We start from the raw sequence: 21,981 nt of genomic DNA on the forward strand, positions 1-21,981 counted from the left end.
TAGCTAGAATGTGAGAAATATAACAGAGGGAAGAATGGGCATTGCAAGAGTTGGTCAGAAAGGCTATAGATATGGCAGCGGTTGTCAGGTGGTAGACTATCAGGTGGAACAAAGGTGTAGATCACCGTGGTTACAATGTACGGCAAATGGAAGGAATGGAGAAAGTTAAGGTGTTTAAGATAGGTTAATCCAACAATATGGAAAATATCAAGGGTCAGGTGAAGGCACATGGTGTTATTATGTTGGCAGAAGTAAACTACTGAAGACTTTTGACAGCACTACTAGAATCAAAATTAAGAAAAATCAGTATGTATAGAAAGGACTGAATGCAGGGAGACAAACTAGAAAACTATTACGATTGTCCAGTGGAAAGATGGCAATAGAATGAAGAGGATTATTTGTGAGGCAGGTACCAGTTAGGATTAGAATTAAAGAGTGGAACAGGCAATCTAAAATATGGGTGGCTTACCCATGATAGAAGTTCATCTGTCGCTCATTTAAAAGAACATTTGTAACACCCAAGAACTAATACAGTAACTTCAAGGAGCCTTCAGAGGACCCTAACTTTCCATACTATCGTTCTTTTTTTTTGGATTTTTTAAAGTTAATTTTTACTGAAATATAGTTGCTTTACACTGTTGTGTTAGTTTCTACTGTACAGCAAAGTGAATCAGCTATACATATACATATATCCCCTCTTTTCTGGATTTCCTTCCCATTTAGATCACTGCAGAGCACTGAGTAGAGTTCCCTGTGCTATACAGTAGGTATCCATACATCCATACTATCATTCTTGTATGGCTCCTATCTTCATGTTCCCCAAAATGGTGACTGGATCTCCATCATAACATCCTCATTGTAGGCCTGGATAAGAAAGCAGAAGTACAAAAAAGGATGTCCTCTTCTCTGAGTCAGCTCCCTTTAAGCAACCTTCATGGAAGGCACCCCAAATTTTCGGTGACATCTCCTCAGGTGTGAACTTGGCTATGTGACTACCCTTAGCTACAGAGAAAGGTGGGAAATATAGTCCAGTTAATGCAGGCAGAAACTAAAATTGGGGTTTTTAATGTGTATCAGGTTATGTTAATTAGTCATTTATGCCACAAACTGAGACAAAAAGGATTTGATGGCCACTTTAATAGAGAAGAAGGCTGTGACTGTAAGAGAAATATTAAATACTTAGGAAGCTAAGGTTGAAAAAGATAGAAAAGGAATTGGATGAGGTTGAGATATCCACAAGCATAAAAATCATGTTCTCTGTTGCAGATATTTTAAAACACTGGAATGTATCATATTTTCATAATAACTTTAAAAGATCTGGCATAATTAATGTCAAGTTTGTTTATTTGTTTGTTTATTGGAAAGTTGTTACCTGTCTAGTTAATTATTTTGGAGGGCTGGCTTTTCTAGCACAACTATACAAGTCAAAGTTGTTATGCTACTACAAACGCATTTTTACCATCATTTTTGTTTTCCTAACTATACCCTGTTTGAAAACCGTTGGAAAACTGATGAATTTTACTTTAACCTGATTGCACAATATTGCAATTACAATCAAAGTTCAATGGAGATATTAAATTCTTTCATCCATTTATTCAACAAATATTTATGAGCACCTATCATATGACAGGCATTGTTCTAAGTGCTGAAGATAAGGCAGTGAGTAAAACAGACAAGGTATTTTCCCTTAAAAGCTTACATTATAGAAGGAGTATGGTAGATACTGGGAGGTCAGACAAACAGCATATATATATATTTGAGACAAAGATTGATGGGGGTAGAGGGGAGATGAGCCATGTATACAGCTGGGCAAAAAGCCCTGCGAGGAGAGGCAAAAGCAGGTGTAAGGTAAAAAGACATGGGGGAGGAGAAATGGTAGCAGGACTGAAATCATATAGTGATTTGTAACACATGGAAAGGACCTTATTTTAAAATATTTTTTAAATCAAAATGGTTTGAAGAGTTTATCAGTTTGCAGAGAGTGACTTTTTCTTAAGAAAGAAATCAACTCTCTTTTAAACTGCACTTGCTTGAAAAAATGCTATAACTCTTCCATTTGCTTGCTTTTGTTTTGTATTAATTTTGAATAGAGTTGACCTAAAGCACCAAATATCAGAACTAAATCTAAAGTATGTGAATCTGTAATTCCTTGAGTGTGCATTGTCTAACACTTCTCTCCCTACAGGCCAAATTGTGACTTCTGTGATCTTCCCAGAGCTATTTTCTTCTGATATGGAACACACAAGTTAAAGTCCTAAACCCATGATAGGTCTCCATGGTTACAAGAGGACAAGCTGCCTCTCTGTGCCCAGAAGAGCTGGAATTGTTTTCACATGAAAATGAATATCACCCAGGCCGCATTTTCAGAATGACATACACAATAGCGAGTGACACGTTTTTATTCCAATATAAACAGAATGCATTTAAATCACATTAAGGAAGAGATAAAGAGCATTAATGCAGGCACTTAATATTCCAGCCTACACTGACACATGCTCAAGAAAACGAACCCAAGAGGTCAACTCTGCAATTATGAATTCACCGAACACTACACTCAGAGTGGAAATCTCTTTCTAGAATTAGAAAAAGAAGCAAGATTAAATCAACCAATAATTGATAGGTCACAATACCTATTTTCCTGGGGGGAAAAGTATATGTGTGTGTAGATATATATATATATATATATATATAACAAATGGTAATTTGTGTACTGTTCATGTTTGGATTCTATTCCTTAAGTGTACCTATGAATTCTCCAAGCTAAGTAAGAAATTCTACATGTATCCACTTTAAATGAATTTCTTTCTTTTTCAGTATTCTTATGATCAAATAATAATGCCTTAACTCAGAAGTTTCTCTTACATTACCTGAAAAGCTTACACTGAAATAATTTTGTCAATTTTGAGTGTAGATATAATTTTTTGAAACCCTTCACATTCCATATAGTTTGTAATGGAGCTGTTTCATTGATGCTCAGCCTAAGGATAGGCATCTGTCTCTTTGCAGACTGTGACCTATAGGAGCAAGAAAGACCATAGAGCTAGGCCTGACCAACAGGTGTTTCTATGTATAAGGAAAAAGAAACCAAATAAGAAGACAGGACAATACATTGAACAATGAATGAATTACAGAAGTATGAAATTAAAGAAAAAATTAAAATCGAAGGAACAGTGGGTTTGGCTTCCATTTTATAGTCTTAAAAAAGACACTGTGGTCATGGATGTAAGATGGTAATCAGCCAGGCTGCAAATACAACAGATCCTTAAAAAGTAAACAATTCCAACCAGGTAGGGTTTATCCCAGGTTTAAAAGGCTGGTTCAATACCTTAAAATTAATTAATATAATCTACCACATATGCTAACACATATATATGGAATCTAAAAAAAGAAAGGAAAAAAAAAAAAGGTCAGAAGAACCTAGGGGCAAGATGGAAATAAAGATGCAGACCTACTAGAGAATGGACTTGAGGATACGGGGATGGGGAAGGGTAAGCTGGGACAAAGTGAGAGAGTGGCATGGACGTATATACACTACCAAACGTAAAATAGGTAGCTAGTGGGAAGCAGCCGCATAGCACATGGAGATCAGCTCGGTGCTCTGTGACCACCTAGAGGGGTGAGATAGGGAGGGTGGGAGGGAGGGAGATCCAAGAGGGAAGAGATATGGGGACATATGTATATGTATAACTGATTCACTTTGTTATAAAGCAGAAATTAACACACCATTTTAAAGCAATTATACTCTAATAAAGATGTTAAAAGAAAAAAAAAGACTTAAAAAATAAAAATGAAATGACCATATCAATAAATGCAGAAACAGCATTTGACATAATAAAACCTCTCAGGAAACAGAAATAGAGGAGAACTTCCTCAACTTGATACAAGAAACCTACAGCTAACCTCATCCTAAACGGTGGGAAATCAGAAGCTTTCCCATTAAGATCAGGTACCAGGCAAGGATGTCCCCTCCTACCCCTCCTTCTTAACATCTTGTTGTTAAGTACTTACTAATGCAATAGGCAAGAAAATAAAATTCTCTAGATTAGAAAGGAAGTCATAAAACTATCTTTGTTTGCAGATAACATGAAGGTCTATATAGAATATCCAAAAGAATTGACACACACACAAAAAAACCCTGGAACTAATAAACAGTTATAGCAAGCAGGATAAAAGCTTAATATACAAACATCAGTCATTTTTATATATACTAACAATGAAGAAGTGGAATTTGAAATTAAAAACACAGTATCATTTACATTAGCATCCCTCAAAAATGAAATACGTATAAATCTAACAAGATATACACAAGACCTATATGAGGAAAACTACAAAACTCTAATGAACAAAATCAATGAAGAACTAAATAAATGGAGAAATAGTCCATGTTCACAGATAGAAAGACTCAATACTGTCAAGATGTCAGTTGTTCCCAACTTGATCTATAGATTCAATGCAATCTGAATCAAAATCCCGGCATAGTTATTTTTGAATATTGACAAAATTGTCTACAGTTTACATGGAGAAGCAAAAGAACCAGAATAGGTAACACAATATTGAAGGAAAAGATCAAAGTGGGGAAACGACACTACCCAACTTGAAGACTTACTGTAAAGCTACAGTTATCGGGGCTTCCCTGGTGGCGCAGTGGTTGAGAGTCTGCCTGCCAATGCAGGGGACACGGGTTCGAGCCCTGGTATGGGAGGATCCCACATGCCGCGGAGCAACTGGGTCCGTGAGCCACAATTGCTGAGCCTGCACATGTGGAGCCTGTGCTCCGCAACAAGAGAGGCCGCGATAGTGAGAGGCCCGCGCACCGCGATGAAGAGTGGGCCCCACTTGCCGCAATTAGGGAAAGCCCTCGCACAGAGGCGAAGACCCAACACAGCCATAAATATAAAGAAAGAAAGAAAGAAAGAAAGAAGAACAGCAAACTTTAAAAAAACAAGCTACAGTTATCAAGATAGTATGGTATTGGTGAACAAATAGACAAACAGAACAATGGAACAGAACAGAGAGCCCAGAAATACACACCCATAAATATAATCAACTGATCTTTAACAAATGAGCAAAGGCAATACAATGGAGCAAAGATAGTCTCTCCAACAATGGTGCTGGAACAACTGGACTTTCACACGCAAAAAAAATGAATCTAGACACAGACATTATACTCTTCACAAATATTAACTTAAAATGGATCACAGACCTACATAGAAAATGAAAAACTATAAAACTCCTAGAAGATAACATAGGGAAAACCCTAGATAACCTTTGGTATGGTGATGCCCTTTTAGATACAACACCAAAAATATGATCCATTAAAGAATTAAATGAAATGCTAGATCCTATTAAAATTAAAAACTTTTCTGTGAAAGATAATATCAAGATATTAGAAGATAATCCACAGACTAGGAGAAAATATTTGCAAAAGACACGTCTGATAAAGGACTGTTATCCAAAATATACAAAGAACTATCAAAACTCAATAATAAGAAAACCAGATTAAACAATGGGGCTTAACAGACACCACACCGAAGAAGATATACAGGTGGCAAATAGGACATTAAATAATATGCTCTACATCATATGTCATCAGGGAAATGTAAATTAAAATGAGACACAACTACACACCTATTAAGATGGCCAAAATCTGGAACACTGACAACACTAAATGTTGGTAAATATGTGGAAGGACAGGAGCTCTCATACTTTGCTTGTGGGAATGCAAAATGTTACAGCTACTTAGGAAGACACTGTAGCTTTTATTTACAAAACTAAATATATTCTTGTCATTTGATCCAGGAATTGTGTTCCTTGATATTTACCCAAAGAAGCTGAAAGCTTATATCCACACAAAAACCTACACACACATGTTTATAGATACTATATTCACAATTGCCAAATTTGGAAGTAACCAAGGTGTTCTTGAGTAGGTGAGTGGATAAACTGTGGTACATGCAGACAATGGAATATTATTTAGTGCTAAACATAAAAGAGTTATTAAGCCATAAAAAGACATGGAGGAATCTTAAATGGTTATTACTAAATGAAAGAAGCCAGTCTCTAAAGTCTACATACTGTATGATTCCAATGAAGTGATATTCTGGAAATGGCAAAACTATGGAGACAATAAAAAAATTAGTGACAGCAAAGGGTGAGAGAAGGCAGAGAAATGAATTGGCAGAGCACAGAGGATATTTAGGGCAGTGAAAATTCTCTATATGTTATTATAGTGAATATATGTCATTATACTTTTTCCAAATCCATAGAATGTACAACACCATGAACAAACCCTTAGGTAAACTATGATCTTTGGGTGATTATGATGTGTCAATGTAGGTTCATCCTTGGTAGACCATGTACCATTCTGGTGAATGTTCTTAATAACAGGGGAGGCTACGCATATGGGGGGTGGGGTTTATACGGAAAATCTTTGCACCTGCCTCTAAATTTTGTTGTAAACCTAAAACTGCTCTTACAAAATAAAGCCTTACAAAAACCCTATAGTTAAATGGCATATGTAAAACCTACTTTATGTAAATGGATTAAACACTAGAATTAAAAAGCAAAGGATAGCGCTTCCCTGGTGGCGCAGCAGTTGAGAATCTGCCTGCCAATGCAGGGGACACGGGTTCGAGCCCTGGTCTGGGAAGATCCCACATGCCGCGGAGCAACTAGCCCCGTAAGCCACAATTACTGAGCCTGCGTGTCTGGAGCTTGTGCTCCGCAACAAGAGAGGCTGCGACAGTGAGAGGCCTGTGCACCACGATGAAGAGTGGTTCCCGCTTGCCACAACTAGAGAAAGCCCTCACACAGAAACGAAGACCCAACACAGCCAAAAAAAAAAAAAAAAAGCAAAGGATAGCTCAATGTATTTTAAAATTTACTCAACTATATATTGTCTATGATACATACTTTAGATTCACAACACAAATAATTTGAGAGTAAAAGGACAGAAAATCACATACCATGCAAACAGTAACCAAAGAGAGCTGATGAGCCTACAATGATATCAGACAAATAGACTTAAGACCAAAATTGTTATCAGAGAAAAGGAAGAATATTTCATAATGATAAAAGTTCAATCTGCCAAGAGGATATAACAATTATAAACATATATGTATATACGTATATACATACACACCTATGAATAGAGCTCCAAAATATATAAAGCAAAAACAGAATTGAAGAGAGAAGTAAATCATTCAACAATAATAGTTGGAGACTACAATATACTGTTTTCAATAAGGATAAATTAACTAGACAGAAGACCAGCAAGGAAATAGAAGACTTAACAGGAAATCCAACTAAACCTAATAGACATCTATAGAACATTCCACTCAACAATAACAAAATACAAATTAGTCTCAATTACACACGGAACAGTCTCCAGGATAAGCCACATTTTAGGACATAAGTCTCCATAAATTTAAAAGGATGTAAATCATGTAAAGTATATTCTCCAGCCAAATTAGAAATAATAAGAGGGAAATTTGGTAAATACACAAATATGTAGAAATTGAATACTTTCCTTAATAACTAATGGGTCAAGTAAGAAATCATAAGGGAAATTATAGAATATTTTGAGATGAATGAAAACAAACAATAAAACACATACCAAAATGTATGGGATGCAGCTAAAGCAGTGCTCAGGGGGGAATTAATAGCCAAAAATGCCTATATTTAAAGATGTATGAAAATATTACAGCAATATCCTACCCTATCCCCTTAAGAAAGAAGAGAAAATTCAACCCAAAGAAAGCAAATATAAAGATATAATGAATATTATAGTGAACACAAATGAAATAGAAAATACAACAGAGATAAACAATGAAACCAAAAGTTGGTTTATCAAAAAGAGCAACAAAATTTACTAACCTTTAGCTAGTCTGACCAAGAAAAAACAAAGACCCAAATTACTGAAGGCAAAAATAAAAACAGGATGTCACTAAAATCTTGCAGAAATAAAAAGGCTTAGAAGCAGTACTATGAAAGACTGCATGCCAACAAATTAGATAACATAGATGAAATGCATATGTTCTTGGAAATACACAAACTACTGTAACTTCACTCAAGAAGAATAGAAAATTTAATAATTTTATAAAAGTAGATAAACTGAACAATAAAAAAACTACCCACAAACAAAAGTCCAAGATCAAATAGCTTCTCTGTTGAATTCTACCAAATATTTAAGGAATTAATACCAATCCTTCATAACTCCCCCTCAAAAAAATTTGAAAAGGTGTGAACACTACCCAACTCATTCTATAAAACTGCTATTACCAAAACTAGACAAACACATGACAATAAATGAAAACTTCAGACCAATATCCACTACAAATAAAAATGCAAAAATTCTCAACAAAATACTAGCAAACTGTTGTTGGTAGAATATTGGCTCCCTTAAGAGATTCTAAACCCTGGGATCTGTAAATATGACAAAGAGGAATTAAGTTAGCAGTGAATTATGGTTTTTAATCAGTTGAAGTTAAAATAGGGACATAATCCTGAATTACCCAAGGGGGTCCAATGTGATCACAAAGGTCCTTAAAAGTGGAAGAGGAAGAAAAAGTCAGAGAGATATCTGAAGATGCTACACTGCTAGCTTTGAAGATGAAGGAAGGTTCCATGGGCTAAGGAATGCAGGCAGCCTCTAAAAGCTGGAAGGCAAGGATACAAATCTCTCCTCCCACCAAAGCTTCTGGAGGGAATGCAGCATTTTAGCCTAGTAAGACCCATTTTGTACTTCAAGCTTTCAAAAATGAAATACAGTAAATTTGTTTTGTTTTAAGACATGTTTGTGGTAATTTGTTAGAGCAGCAGTAGGAAACTATTACAGCAACTAACTTTAGCACCATATAAAAAGAATATATACCATGACCTAGTGGAACTTATCCCAGGAATCCAAGGTTGTTAGAACATAAAAAATTCAGTCAAAGCAATATACCATATTAAGAGAATAAAGAACAAAAAACAATTATCTCAGTAAAAAACAAAACAGCATTTGACAAAATCTAACACCTTTTCATGACAAAAACACTAAAAATCTAGGAATAGAAAGGAACTTCCTCAATTTGATAAAGGGTAATTAGTAAAACCTCACAGATTACATCTTAACTAACAATAAAAAAAGTCTTTCCCCTAAGATCAGGAACAATACAAAGATACCTCTTTTCACTACTTCTATTCAATACTGTATCAATATTGTATTGAAGGTTCTACCAAGGGCAATTATACAAGAAAAACAAAAGACATCCAGATTGGAGACAAGAAACTATCTCTATTTGCTGATGACATGATCTTCCATATGCAGAAAATCCTAAAGAATCCATAATAAAATGAATACGGTTAAAATAAAAGTTCTGAAAAATTAGATAATACAAGATTATACAACAGCAATGAACAATTTGAAAATAAAATTTAAAACACAAGTCTAGGGACTTCCCTGGTGGTCCAGTGGTTAAGACTCCGCCCCCAATGCAGGGGGCAAGGGTTCGATCCCTAGTCAGGGAACTAAGATCCCACATGCTGCACAGCATGGCCAAAGTAATAATAATAATAATAATAATAAAATAAAATAAACTTGCATGCACACACACACAAAATCACTCTGAGATTAAAAAAAACAACAACACAAGTTTATTTAAAAGCAGCATCAAAAATAAAATATTTCAGAATAAATATAACCAAAAAAATGCAAAACTGGTACACTAAAAATATCATTAAAATACATTAAAGACCTAAGTAAATGAAAAGACATCCGCTGTTCATGGATTGGAAGATTTAATATTAATAAAGCAATTATTCCCAAACTGATGTACAGATGAAATACAATCTCTATTAAAATCCTAGCTGCCTTTTATATTGCAAATATTGACAAATGATCTTATAATTCATAGGAAATTCAAGAAACCCATAATAGTTAAAACAAGCTCAAAAAGAACAAACTTAGTGAAATCACATTTTTCTATTTCAAAATACTACAAAACTACAATAATCACAACTGTGTTGTACATAAGGATAGATCTATAAATCAATGGAATAGAATTGAGAGTCCAAAAATAAACCCATACAGTTATCAGTAATTAATTTTACAAGGATGCAAAAACAACTCAATGGGGAAAGGATAGTCTTTTCAACAAATGGTTCTGGGAAAATACCAAAAACCTACATGAAAGAGCTAAAATTATAAAACTCTTAGAAGAAAACTACATAATATGTTTAAGCCCTGGGCAATGTTTCTCAGATATGACAATTAAGCATAAGCAACCAAAGAAAGTATATATAAGTTGGACTTTACCAAAAATTTTTAAATTGTGCTTCAAAAGATACTGTAAGTAAAAAAAGATGTCAGCATCATGGAGAAATTAGATGTTCCCTTTGTCTCCCCTTCAATCTATCATACAATCAGTAAAACACCCATAACTCAACAAAGGTACCTCTACTCAGCATACCAGGATGTTAAATAATTCCACACATCTAAAGGTGGGTGGATTGGAATGCAGAGAGGAGGTGAAACGGGGGGAACAGTGAAGGTGGTACCTGTGACCCTAGAGCCACAGCCAAGGTGGCTAAACCTGCATGTGGCATCAGAGGAGGCAGCACACATGATTCTTGCCTCTGGGCCACAGAAGCCCCCATGCACAGGAAACGGGCAGCAATAGTAGTGGGACCTGCAACCCATCCTTCCAGTTGCAGAAATACCCATGACTCTGAGCCCCCACCCCCTACCCTCAGTGGTGGTGCCCACAAACCTGACAGTCTTGGACACAGCAGAGGCACCCACAACCGCAGCTTCCCCCAAACCTCATCTTCCCTCTGTGGCAGTGGAGCCTGCAACTCAGGAGACCTGGGATGTGGCAGAAGCACTGCCATCCCAGTGTCCCAGGAGACAACACCAGGGACATCAGCAGCAGCAAGGCAACAAAAACCCTAGAGAAACAAGCAACAAATTCAAGGGCACCAGGCAACACCTCTGACAAAGGTGGTGGAGGGTGGAAAGTGCTAATTTTCGTATAGAACCAGAGGCAGCTCAAGTAAGAGAGACCCAAAACTTCTGCTGTACCACCACCTACTGAAAAACAAAAGGAAGACCTCCAATTTCTAATCTGTTGAATCATTAGAATCAAGCACAAAGGTGATCCTACTTCAAATGCCACATTAGAGGAACAACACATCAAGCACCATGAAGAACCATGGTGACACCGGTTACCAAAAAAAAAAAAAAGACAATTTTTCAAAGACAAAACTTAAAGTCAAAGACTATTGCTATCTAATTGATAGAGAACACCAAATAGCTGTCATGAAGAAACTCAACAAGCTACAAGATAACTCAGAAAATTAATGAACAGAAGGAATACTTTACCAAAGAGATTGAAACCCTAAAAAAGCATCAAACAGAAATTCTGGAGATGAAGAACTCAATAAATGAGATGCAGAATGCATTAAAAGGCACTGGAAATAGAGCAGACCATTTGAAAAAGAGAATTAGTGAGCTCAAAGATAGAAATACACAAATGCTTCAGAAATAGAAGAGAAGAGAGAATTGAGATCTAAAAAAAATGAAGATGTTCTATAAGAATTATCTGACTCTTTTAAGAAGGGCAACATTAGGATATTAGGATAATGAGCATCCCAGAAGGAGAAGAGAGAGACAAGGGAACAGAGAGTTTATGTAAAGAAATAATGGGGGGGAGGAGAGAAGATGGCGGAAGAGTAAGACGCGGAGATCACCTTCCTTCCCACAGATACACTAGAAATACATCTATACGTGGAACTGCTCCTACAGAACACCCACTGAACGCTGGCAGAAAATGTCCGACCTCCAAAAAGGCAAGAAACTCCCCCCGTACTTGGGTAGGGCAAAAGAAAAAAGAAATAACAGAGACAAAAGAATAGGGACGGCACCCGCACCAGTGGGAGGGAGCTGTGAAGGAGGAAAGATTTGCACGCACTAGGAAGCCCCTTCGCGGGCAGAGACTGCGGGTGGCGGAGGGGGGGAGCTTCGGAGCCAAGGAGGAGAGCACAGCCACAGGGGTGCGGAGGGCAAAGCGGAGAGACTCCCGCACGGAGGATCAGTGCCGACCAGCACTCACCAGCCCGAGAGGCTTATCTGCTCCCCCGCCGGGACGGGCGGGGCTGGGAGCTGAGGCTTGGGCTTCAGTTGGATTGCAGGGAGAGGACTGGGGTTGGCGGCGTGAACACAGCCTGAAGGGGTTAGCGCACCACAGCTGGCTGGGAGGGAGACCGGGAAAAAGTCTGCAGCTGCCGAAGAGGCAAGAGACTCTTTCTTGCCTCTTTGTTTTGCGGCGCGCAAGGAGAGGGGATTCAGAGCGCCGCCTAAACGAACTCCAGAGACTGGCGCGAGCCGCGGCTATCAGCGCGGGCCTCAGAGACGGGCGTGAGACGCTGGGGCTGCTGCTGCTGCCTCCAAAAAGCCTGTGTGTGAGAACAGGTCTCTCTCCACACCGCCCCTCCTGGGAGCCGGTGCAGCCCGCCACTGCCAGGGTCCCGTGATCTGGGGACAACTTCCCCGGGAGAACGCACGGCGCGCCTCAGGCTGGTGCAACGTCACGCCGGCCTCGGCCGCTGCAGGCTCGCCCCGCCTCCTCTGTACCCCTCCCTCCCCACGGCCTGGGTGAGCCAGAGCCCCCGAAGCAGCTGCTCCTTTAACCCCGTCCTGGCTGGGCGGGGAATAGACGCCCTCAGGCGACCTACATGCAAAGGCGGGTCCAAATCCAAAGCTGAACCCCAGGAGCTGTGCGAACAGGGAAGTGAAGGGGAAATCTCTCCCAGCAGCCTCAGAAGCAGCGGATTAAAACTCCACAAACAACTTGATGTGCCTGCTTCTGTTGAATACCTGAATAGACAACGAATCATCCCAAATTCAGGAGGTGGACTTTGGGAGCAGGATATATTAATTTTTCCCCTTTTCCTTTTATTTGTGAGTGTATATGTATATGCTTCTGGGTGAGATTTTGTCTGTATAGCTTTGCTTTACAATAGCTTTATTTTACTTCACTATATTATAGCCTCTTTCTTTCTTTCTTTCTTTCTATTTTTTCTCCCTTTTACTCTGAGCCGTGTGGACAAAAGGCTCTTGGTGCTCCAGCCAGGCATCAGGGCTGTGCCTCTGAGGTGGGAGAGCCAACTTCAGGACACTGGTCCACAAGAGACCTCCCAGCTCCACGTAATACCAAACGGCAAAAATCTCTCAGAGATCTCCATCTCAACATCAAGAACCAGCTTCACTCAACGACCAGCAAGCTACAGTGCTGGACACCCTATGCCAAACAACTAGCAAGACAGGAACACAGCCCCATCCATTAGCAGAGAGGCTGCCTAAAATCATAATAAGGCCACAGACACCCCAAAATACACCACCAGACGTGGACGTGCCCACCAGAAAGACAAGATCCAGCCTCATCCACCAGAGCTCAGGCACTACTTCCCTCCACCAGGAAGCCTACACAACCCACTGAACCAACCTTAGCCACTGGGGACAGATACCAAAAACAACGGGAACTACAAACCTGCAGCCTGTGAAAAGGAGACCCCAAACACAGTAAGATAAGCAAAATGAGACGACAGAAAAACACACAGCAGATGAAGGAGCAGGGTCAAAACATGCCAGACTTAACAAATAAAGAGGAAATAGGTAGTCTACCTGAAAAAGAATTCAGAATAATGATAGTAAGGATGATCCAAAATCTTGGAAATAGAATAGACAAAATGCAAGAAACATTTAACAAGGACGTAGAAGAACTAAAGAGGAACCAAGCAACGATGAAAAACACAATAAATGAAATTAAAAATACTCTAGATGGGATCAATAGCAGAATAACTGAGGCAGAAGAAAGGATAAGTGACCTGGAAGATAAAATGGTGGAAATAACTACTGCTGAGCAGGATAAAGAAAAAAGAATGAAAAGAACTGAGGACAGTCTCAGAGACCTCTGGGACAACATTAAACACACCAACATTCGAATTATAGGGGTCCCAGAAGAAGAAGAGAAAAAGAAAGGGACTGAGAAAATATTTGAAGAGATTATAGTTGAAAACTTCCCTAATATGGGAAAGGAAATAGTTAATCAAGTCCTGGAAGCACAGAGAGTCCCATACAGGATAAACCCAAGGAGAAACACGCCAAGACACATATTAATCAAACTGTCAAAAATTAAATATAAGGAAAACATATTAAAGGCAGCAAGGGAAAAACAACAAATAACACACAAGGGAATCCCCATAAGGTTAACATCTGATCTTTCAGCAGAAACTCTGCAAGCCAGTAGGGAGTGGCAGGATATACTTAAAGTGATGAAGGAGAAGAACCTACAACCAAGATTACTCTACCCAGCAAGGATCTCATTCAGATTCGATGGAGAAATTAAAACCTTTACAGACAAGCAAAAGCTGAGAGAGTTCAGCACCACCAAACCAGCTTTACAACAAATGCTAAAGGAACTTCTCTAGGCAAGAAACACAAGAGAAGGAAAACACCTACAATAACAAACCCAAAACATTTAAGAAAATGGGAATAGGAACATACATATCGATAATTACCTTGAATGTAAATGGATTAAATGCTCCCACCAAAAGAAACAGGCTGGCTGAATGGATACAAAAACAAGACCCATATATATGCTGTCTACAAGAGACCCACTTCAGACCTAGAGACACATACAGATTGAAAGTGAGGGGATGGAAAAAGATATTCCATGCAAATGGAAATCAAAAGAAAGCTGGAGTAGCAATTCTCATATCAGACAAAATAGACTTTAAAATAAAGACTATTACAAGAGACAAAGAAGGACACTATATAATGATCAAGGGATCGATCCAAGAGGAAGGTATAACAATTGTAAATATTTATGCACCCAACATAGGAGCACCTCAATACATAAGGCAAATACTAACAGCCATAAAAGGGGAAATCGACAGCAACACAATCATAGTAGGGGACTTTAACACCCCACTTTCACCAATGGACAGATCATCCAAAATGAAAATAAATAAGGAAACACAAGCTTTAAATGATACATTAAACAAGATGGACTTAATTGATATTTATAGGACATTCCACCCAAAAACAAGAGAATACACATTTTTCTCAAGTGCTCATGGAACATTCTCCAGGATAGATCATATCTTGGGTCACAAATCAAGCCTTGGTAAATTTAAGAAAATTGAAATCGTATCAAGTATCTTTTCCGACCACAACGCTATGAGACTAGATATCAATTACAGGAAAACATCTGTAAAAAATACAAACACATGGAGGCTACACAATACATTACTTAATAACGAAGTGATTACTGAAGAAATCAAAGGGGAAATCAAAAAATACCTAGAAACAAATGACAATGGAGATACGACGACCCAAAACCTATGGGATGCAGCAAAAGCAGTGCTAAGAGGGAAGTTTATAGCAATACAAGCCTACCTCAAGAAACAGGAAACACCTCGAATAAACAACCTAACCTTTCACCTAAAGCAATTAGAGAAAGAAGAACCAAAAAACCCCAAAGCCAGCAGAAGGAAAGAAATTATAAAGATCAGGTCAGAAATAAATGAAAAAGAAATGAAGGAAACAATAGCAAAAATCAATGAAACTAAAAGCTGGTTCTTTGAGAAGATAAACAAAATTGATAAACCATTAGCCAGACTCATCAAGAGAAAAAGGGAGAAGACTCAGATCAATAGAATTAGAAATGAAAAAGGAGAAGTAACCACTGACACTGCAGAAATACAAAAGATCATGAGAGATTACTACAGGCAACTCTATGCCAATAAAATGGACAACCTGGAAGAAATGGACAGATTCTTAGAAATGCACAAACTGCCGAGACTAAACCAGGAAGAAATAGAAAATATGAACAGACCAATCACAAGCACTGAAATTGAAACTGTGATTAAAAACCTTCCAACAAACAAAAGCCCAGGACCAGATGGCTTCACAGGTGAATTCTATCAAACATTTAGAGAAGAGCTAACACCTATCCTTCTCAAACTCTTCCAAAATATTGCAGAGGGAGGAACACTCCCAAACTCATTCTACAAGGCCACCATCACCCTGATACCAAAACCAGACAAAGATGTCACAAAGAAAGAAAACTACAGGCCAATATCACTGATGAACATAGATGCAAAAATCCTCAACAAAATACTAGCAAACAGAATCCAACAGCACATTAAAAGGATCATACACCATGATCAAGTGGGGTTTATCCCAGGAATGCAAGGATTCTTCAATATATGCAAATCAATCAATGTGATACACCATATTAACAAATTGAAGGAGAAAAACCATATGATCATCTCAATAGATGCAGAGAAAGCTTTCGACAAAATTCAACACCCATTTATGATAAAAACTCTCCAGAAAGTGGGCGTATAGGGAACCTACCTCAACATAATAACGGCCATATATGACAAACCCACAGCCAACATTGTCCTCAATGGTGAAAAACTGAAACCATTTCCACTAAGATCTGGAACAAGACAAGGTTGCCCACTCTCACCACTATCATTCAACATAGTTTTGGAAGTGTTAGCCACAGCAATCAGAGAAGACAAAGAAATAAAAGGAATCCAAATTGGAAAAGAAGAAGTAAAGCTGTCACTGTTTGCAGATGACATGATACTATACATAGAGAATCCTAAAGATGCTACCAGAAAACTCCTAGAGCTAATCAATGAATTTGGTAAAGTAGCAGGATACAAAATTAATGCACAGAAATCTCTTGCATTTCTATACACTAATGACGAAAAATCTGAAAGTGAAATTAAGAAAACACTCCCATTTACCATTGCAACAAAAAGAATAAAATATCTAGGAATAAACCTACCTAAGGAGACAAAAGACCTGTATGCAGAAAATTATAAGACACTGATGAAAGAAATTAAAGATGATACAAATAGATGGAGAGATATACCATGTTCCTGGATTGGAAGAATCAACATTGTGAAAATGACTCTACTACCCAAAGCAATCTACAGATTCAATGCAATCCCTATCAAACTACCACTGGCATTTTTCACAGAACTAGAACAAAAAATTTCACAATTTGTATGGAAACACAAAAGACCCCGAATAGCCAAAGCAATCTTGAGAACGAAAAATGGAGCTGGGGGAATCAGGCTCCCTGACTTCAGACTATATTACAAAGCTTCAGTAATCAAGACAGTTTGGTACTGGCACAAAAACAGAAATATAGATCAATGGAACAGGATAGAAAGCCCAGAGATAAACCCACACACATATGGTCACCTTATCTTTGATAAAGGAGGCAAGCATATACAGTGGAGAAAAGACAGCCTCTTCAATAAGTGGTGCTGGGAAAATTGGACAGGTACATGTAAAAGTACGAAATTAGAACACTCCCTGACACCATGCACAAAAATAAACTCAAAATGGATTAAAGACCTAAGTGTAAGGGCAGACACTATCAAACTCTTAGAGGAAAACATAGACAGAACACTCTATGACATACATCACAGCAAGATTCTTTTTGACCCAGCTCCCAGAGAAATGGAAATAAGAACACAAATAAACAAATGGGACCTAATGAAACTTAAAAGCTTTTGCACAGCAAAGGAAACCATAAACAAGACCAAAAGACAACCCTCAGAATGGGAGAAAATATTTGCAAATGAAGCAACTGACAAAGGATTAATCTCCAAGATTTACAAGCAGCTCATGCAGCTCAATAACAAAAAAACGAACAACCCAATCCAAAAATGGGCAGAAGACCTAAATAGACATTTCTCCAAAGAAGATATACAGATGGCCTACAGACACATGAAAGAATGCTCAACATCATTAATCATTAGAGAAATGCAAATCAAAACTACAATGAGATATCATCTCACACCGGTCAGAATGGCCATCATCAAAAAATCTAGAAACAATAAATGCTGGAGAGGGTGTGGAGGAAAGGGAACACTCTTGCACTGTTGGTGGGAATGTAAATTGATACAGCCACTATGGAGAACAGTATGGAGGTTCCTTAAAAAACTACAAATAGAACTACCATACGACCCAGCAATCCCAATACTGGGCATATACCCTGAGAAAACCATAGGTCAAAAAGAGTCATGTACCAAAATGTTCATTGCAGCTCTATTTACAATAGCCAGGTCATGGAAGCAACCTAAATGTCCATCGACGGATGAATGGATAAAGAAGATGTGGCACATATATACAATGGAATATTACTCAGCCATAAAAAGAAATGAAATGGAGGTATTTGTAATGAGGTGGATGGAGTTAGAGTCTGTCATACAGAGTGAAGTAAGTCAGAAAGAGAAAAACAAATACAGTATGCTAACACATATATACGGAATCTAAGGGAAAAAAAAAGGCCATGAAGAACCTAGTGGCAAGACGGGAATAAAGACACAGACCTACTAGAGAATGGACTTGAGGATATGGGGAGGGGGTGGGGTGAGATGTGACAGGGTAAGAGAGTGTCATGGACATATATACACTACCAAATGTAAAAGAGATAACTAGTGGGAAGCAGCCGCATAGCACAGGGAGATCAGCTCGGTGCTTTGTGACCACCTAGAGGGGTGGGATGGGGAGGGTGGGAGGGAGGGAGATGCAAGAGGGAAGAGAAATGGGAACATATTGTATATGTATAACTGATTCACTTTGTTATAAAGCAGAAGCTAACACACCATTGTAAGGCAATTATACTTCAATAAAGATGTTTAAAAAAAAAAAAAAAAAAGAAGAAGAAATAATGGCTGAGAACTTCCAAACCCTGGGTAAAGGACTGGATATACAAGTTCATGAAGCTAAGAGAACACCTAGCTACTGCAACACAAAAAGACCTTCTCTAAGACACATTATATCAAAACTGTCAAAAGTTGATGACAAAGAAAGAATTTTAAAGGCCGCCAGAGAATAAGGATGGTGACCTACAATGGAAGGTCACCATTAGGCTATCAGCAGATTTCTCAGCAGAAATTCTCCAGGCCAAGAGAGAGTGGAATGACATACTCAAAATATTGAAAGATAAAAACTGTCAGCAAAGAATATTCTATCCAGTAAAGTTATCCTTCAGATATGAACGAGAAATAAAAGCTTTATCAGAGAAGCAAAAGCTGAGGGAGTTCATCAACACTAGACCTGCTTAACAAATGATGAAAGGAGCTCTTATATAGAAAGAATCAGAAAATTTCAACTCTCTTATCATTAGGTTTTTAAACACTTTATGATGTCATAATGGTTATAGGGGAAAATGCAGTAAAAAATTACTATAGCTACTTCAATTTTGTAACAAGCTCACAACTTACAAAAGGATAATTTGAGACAACAAAAAATAAAGGGGGAAGAGAAAAAGAATGGAACCAATATAGGCATATGAAGATAGGACGCTATCAGCAGAAAAAGAACTGATATATTTATGAGACATTTTACATAAACCTCATGGTAACCACAAAACATAAATCTAGAGCAGAGACGTGAAACATCCAAAGGAGGAAAGTGAGAAAAACATCATAGAAAACCACCAAACTAAAATGGCAGACAGAAACACAAGGGGAAAACAATGGAGATATAGAATAACCAGAAAACAGAAGACAAAATGGCAGTACTAAGTCCTCGTCTATCAATAATCACCCTAAATAGAAATGTGTTGAATTCACCAATCAAAATACACAGAGTGACTGGATGGATTAAAAAACAAGACTGAACATTATGCTGTTTCCTGGAAACTCACCTCAGCTCTAAAGACAAACACAGGCTCAAAGTGAAGGGCAAGAAGATGATACTCCAAGCAAATGGCAGCTACAGGTAAGCAGGTGTAGCCATAATCATATCATACAAAACAGACTTCAAGCCAAAAAGGGTAACAAGAGGCAGAGATGGACATTATATGATGATAAAAGGGACAATTCATCAAAAAATCATAACAGCTATTAATATACATACACCCAACATAGGAGCACTGAAATATATAAAGCAATGATCAACAGACCTAAAGGGAGAAATGGACAGCAACACAATAATAGTAGGGGACTTAAAAACCCACTTACGTCAATGGATAAATCACCCAGACAGACAGTCAATAAGGAAACAGCAGATTTAAATGAAACATTTGACGAGATGGACTTGATAGATTTATACAGAACAGTCCATCCATGCAGCAAAATAAACAATTCTTCTCTAGCACACACTGAACATTCTCAGGATAGAACAGGATAGAATGTATGTTGAGACACAAAACAAGTCTCAATAAATCTAAGATGACTGAGGGACTTCCCTGGTGGTCCAGGGGTAAAGAATCCACCTTCCAATGCAGGGGACGTGGGTTCAATCCCTGGTCAGGGAACTAAGATCCCACACGCTGTGGGGCAACTAAGCCCATGTGCCACAACTACTGAGCTCATGTGCTTCAGTGAGAAAGCCCATGTGCCACAAATTACAGAGCCCATGTGCTCTGGACCCTGCACCCCACAACTACAGAGCCCACACGCCCTAGAGCCCATGCTCCACAACTAGAGAGAGAAAACCTGCACACCAAAACTAGAGAGAAGCCTGCGTGCCACAATGAATAGCCTGCGCTGCAATGAAAAAAGATCCCACACACCTCAGCAAAGACCCCACATGCCACAACGAAGACCTGACGCAGCCCCCCCGCCAAAAAAACTAAGATGACTGAAATCATATCAAGCATCTTTTCTGATCAAAATGGCATGAAATTAGAAATCAACTACAAGAAGAAAGCTGGAAAAAATCACAAATATGTGGAGACTGAACAAATATTGTATCAACAAATAAAGAAGAAATCAAAAAATACCTAAAGACAAATGAGAATAAAAAATTTGACATAACAAATCTATGAGATGCAGCAAAAGCAGTACAAAGGGGAAAGTTTATAGCAATACAGGCCTACTTCAAGAAATTAAAAAAAAAAACTCAGATAAACAATCTAAACTTAAATCTAATGGAATTAGAAAAAGAATAAATGAATCCCAAAGTGAGAAGAAGGAAGGAAATAATAGAGATCAGAGCAAATATAAACAGAATAGAGACTAAACACACAATAGAAAAGATCAATAAAACTAAGAGTTGGTTCTTTGAAAAGATAAACCAAACTGACAAACCTTTAGCTAAACTCACTAAGAAAAAAAAAAAAAGAAGGTGCTGATAAATGGAATCAGAAAAAAAGAAAAAAGAAAAAACACGAGAAATAACAAATACCACTGAAATACAATGGACTATAAGAGAATATTATGAACAGCTATATACCAACAAATTGTAAAACCTAGAAGAAATGGGCAAATTCTTAGAATCATACAACCTTCCAAGACTGAATCATGAATAAATAAAAAATCTGAATAGACTGATCACTAATAAGGAGATAAAACAGTAATTAAAAAAGACAGCCAAAAAAGTTCAGGACCAGATAGCTCTACAGGTAAATTCTACCAAACATTTAAAATAGATTTAATACCTATTCTTCTCAAACTCTTCCAAAAATTGAAGAGGAGGGAATACTTCCTAACTCATTTTACAAGGCCGACATTACCCTGATAACAAAACCAGACAAGGACAGCCCAAAAATGATTAATTACAAGCCAATATCTCTGATGAATATAGATGCTAAAATTCTCAACGAAATACTAGCAAACCAAATACAACAATTCATTAAAAGGATCATACACCATGATCAATTGGGATTTATTCCAGGAATTCAAGGATGGTTCAACATCCACAAATCAATCAATGTGATACAGCACATTAACAAAATGAAGGATTAAAAGTCATATCTCAATAGATGCATAAAAAGCATTTGAAAAGATCTGACACCTAGTTATGATAAAAATTATCAATAAAATGGGTATAGAAGGAACATACCTCAACATAATAAAGGTTATGTATGACAAATCTACATCTAACATTACACTCAATAGTGAAAAGCTGAAAGCTTTTCCTGAGATCAGGACAAGACACTGATGGCCACTCTCACCAAT

General features: G+C 37.9%; 1 protein-coding gene and 2 long non-coding RNA genes across 6 annotated transcripts in view; 1 reads left to right on the plus strand and 2 right to left on the minus strand.

Moving 5' to 3' along the window:
• Positions 1 to 4,861, minus strand: part of LOC309662015 — a 181,728-nt gene extending 176,867 nt beyond the window's left edge. Inside the window, exon 1 of the long non-coding RNA XR_014264426.1 lies at positions 3,775 to 4,861. This is a non-coding gene — a long non-coding RNA (uncharacterized lncRNA). The remainder of the gene's footprint in view (positions 1 to 3,774) is intronic.
• The window catches only part of LOC309661997 (uncharacterized protein), a 515,569-nt gene that overhangs the window by 205,068 nt on the left and 288,520 nt on the right, over positions 1 to 21,981 (minus strand). The window lies entirely within an intron of this gene.
• LOC309661440 lies at positions 4,950 to 21,571 on the plus strand. Its single transcript, XR_014264046.1, has 2 exons — positions 4,950 to 11,671; positions 18,733 to 21,571. It is a non-coding gene; the product is annotated as an uncharacterized lncRNA (long non-coding RNA).

This window comes from Balaenoptera physalus, assembly GCF_965194825.1.
Source record: "Balaenoptera physalus genome assembly, chromosome: 5".
Classification (NCBI taxonomy): domain Eukaryota; kingdom Metazoa; phylum Chordata; class Mammalia; order Artiodactyla; family Balaenopteridae; genus Balaenoptera; species Balaenoptera physalus.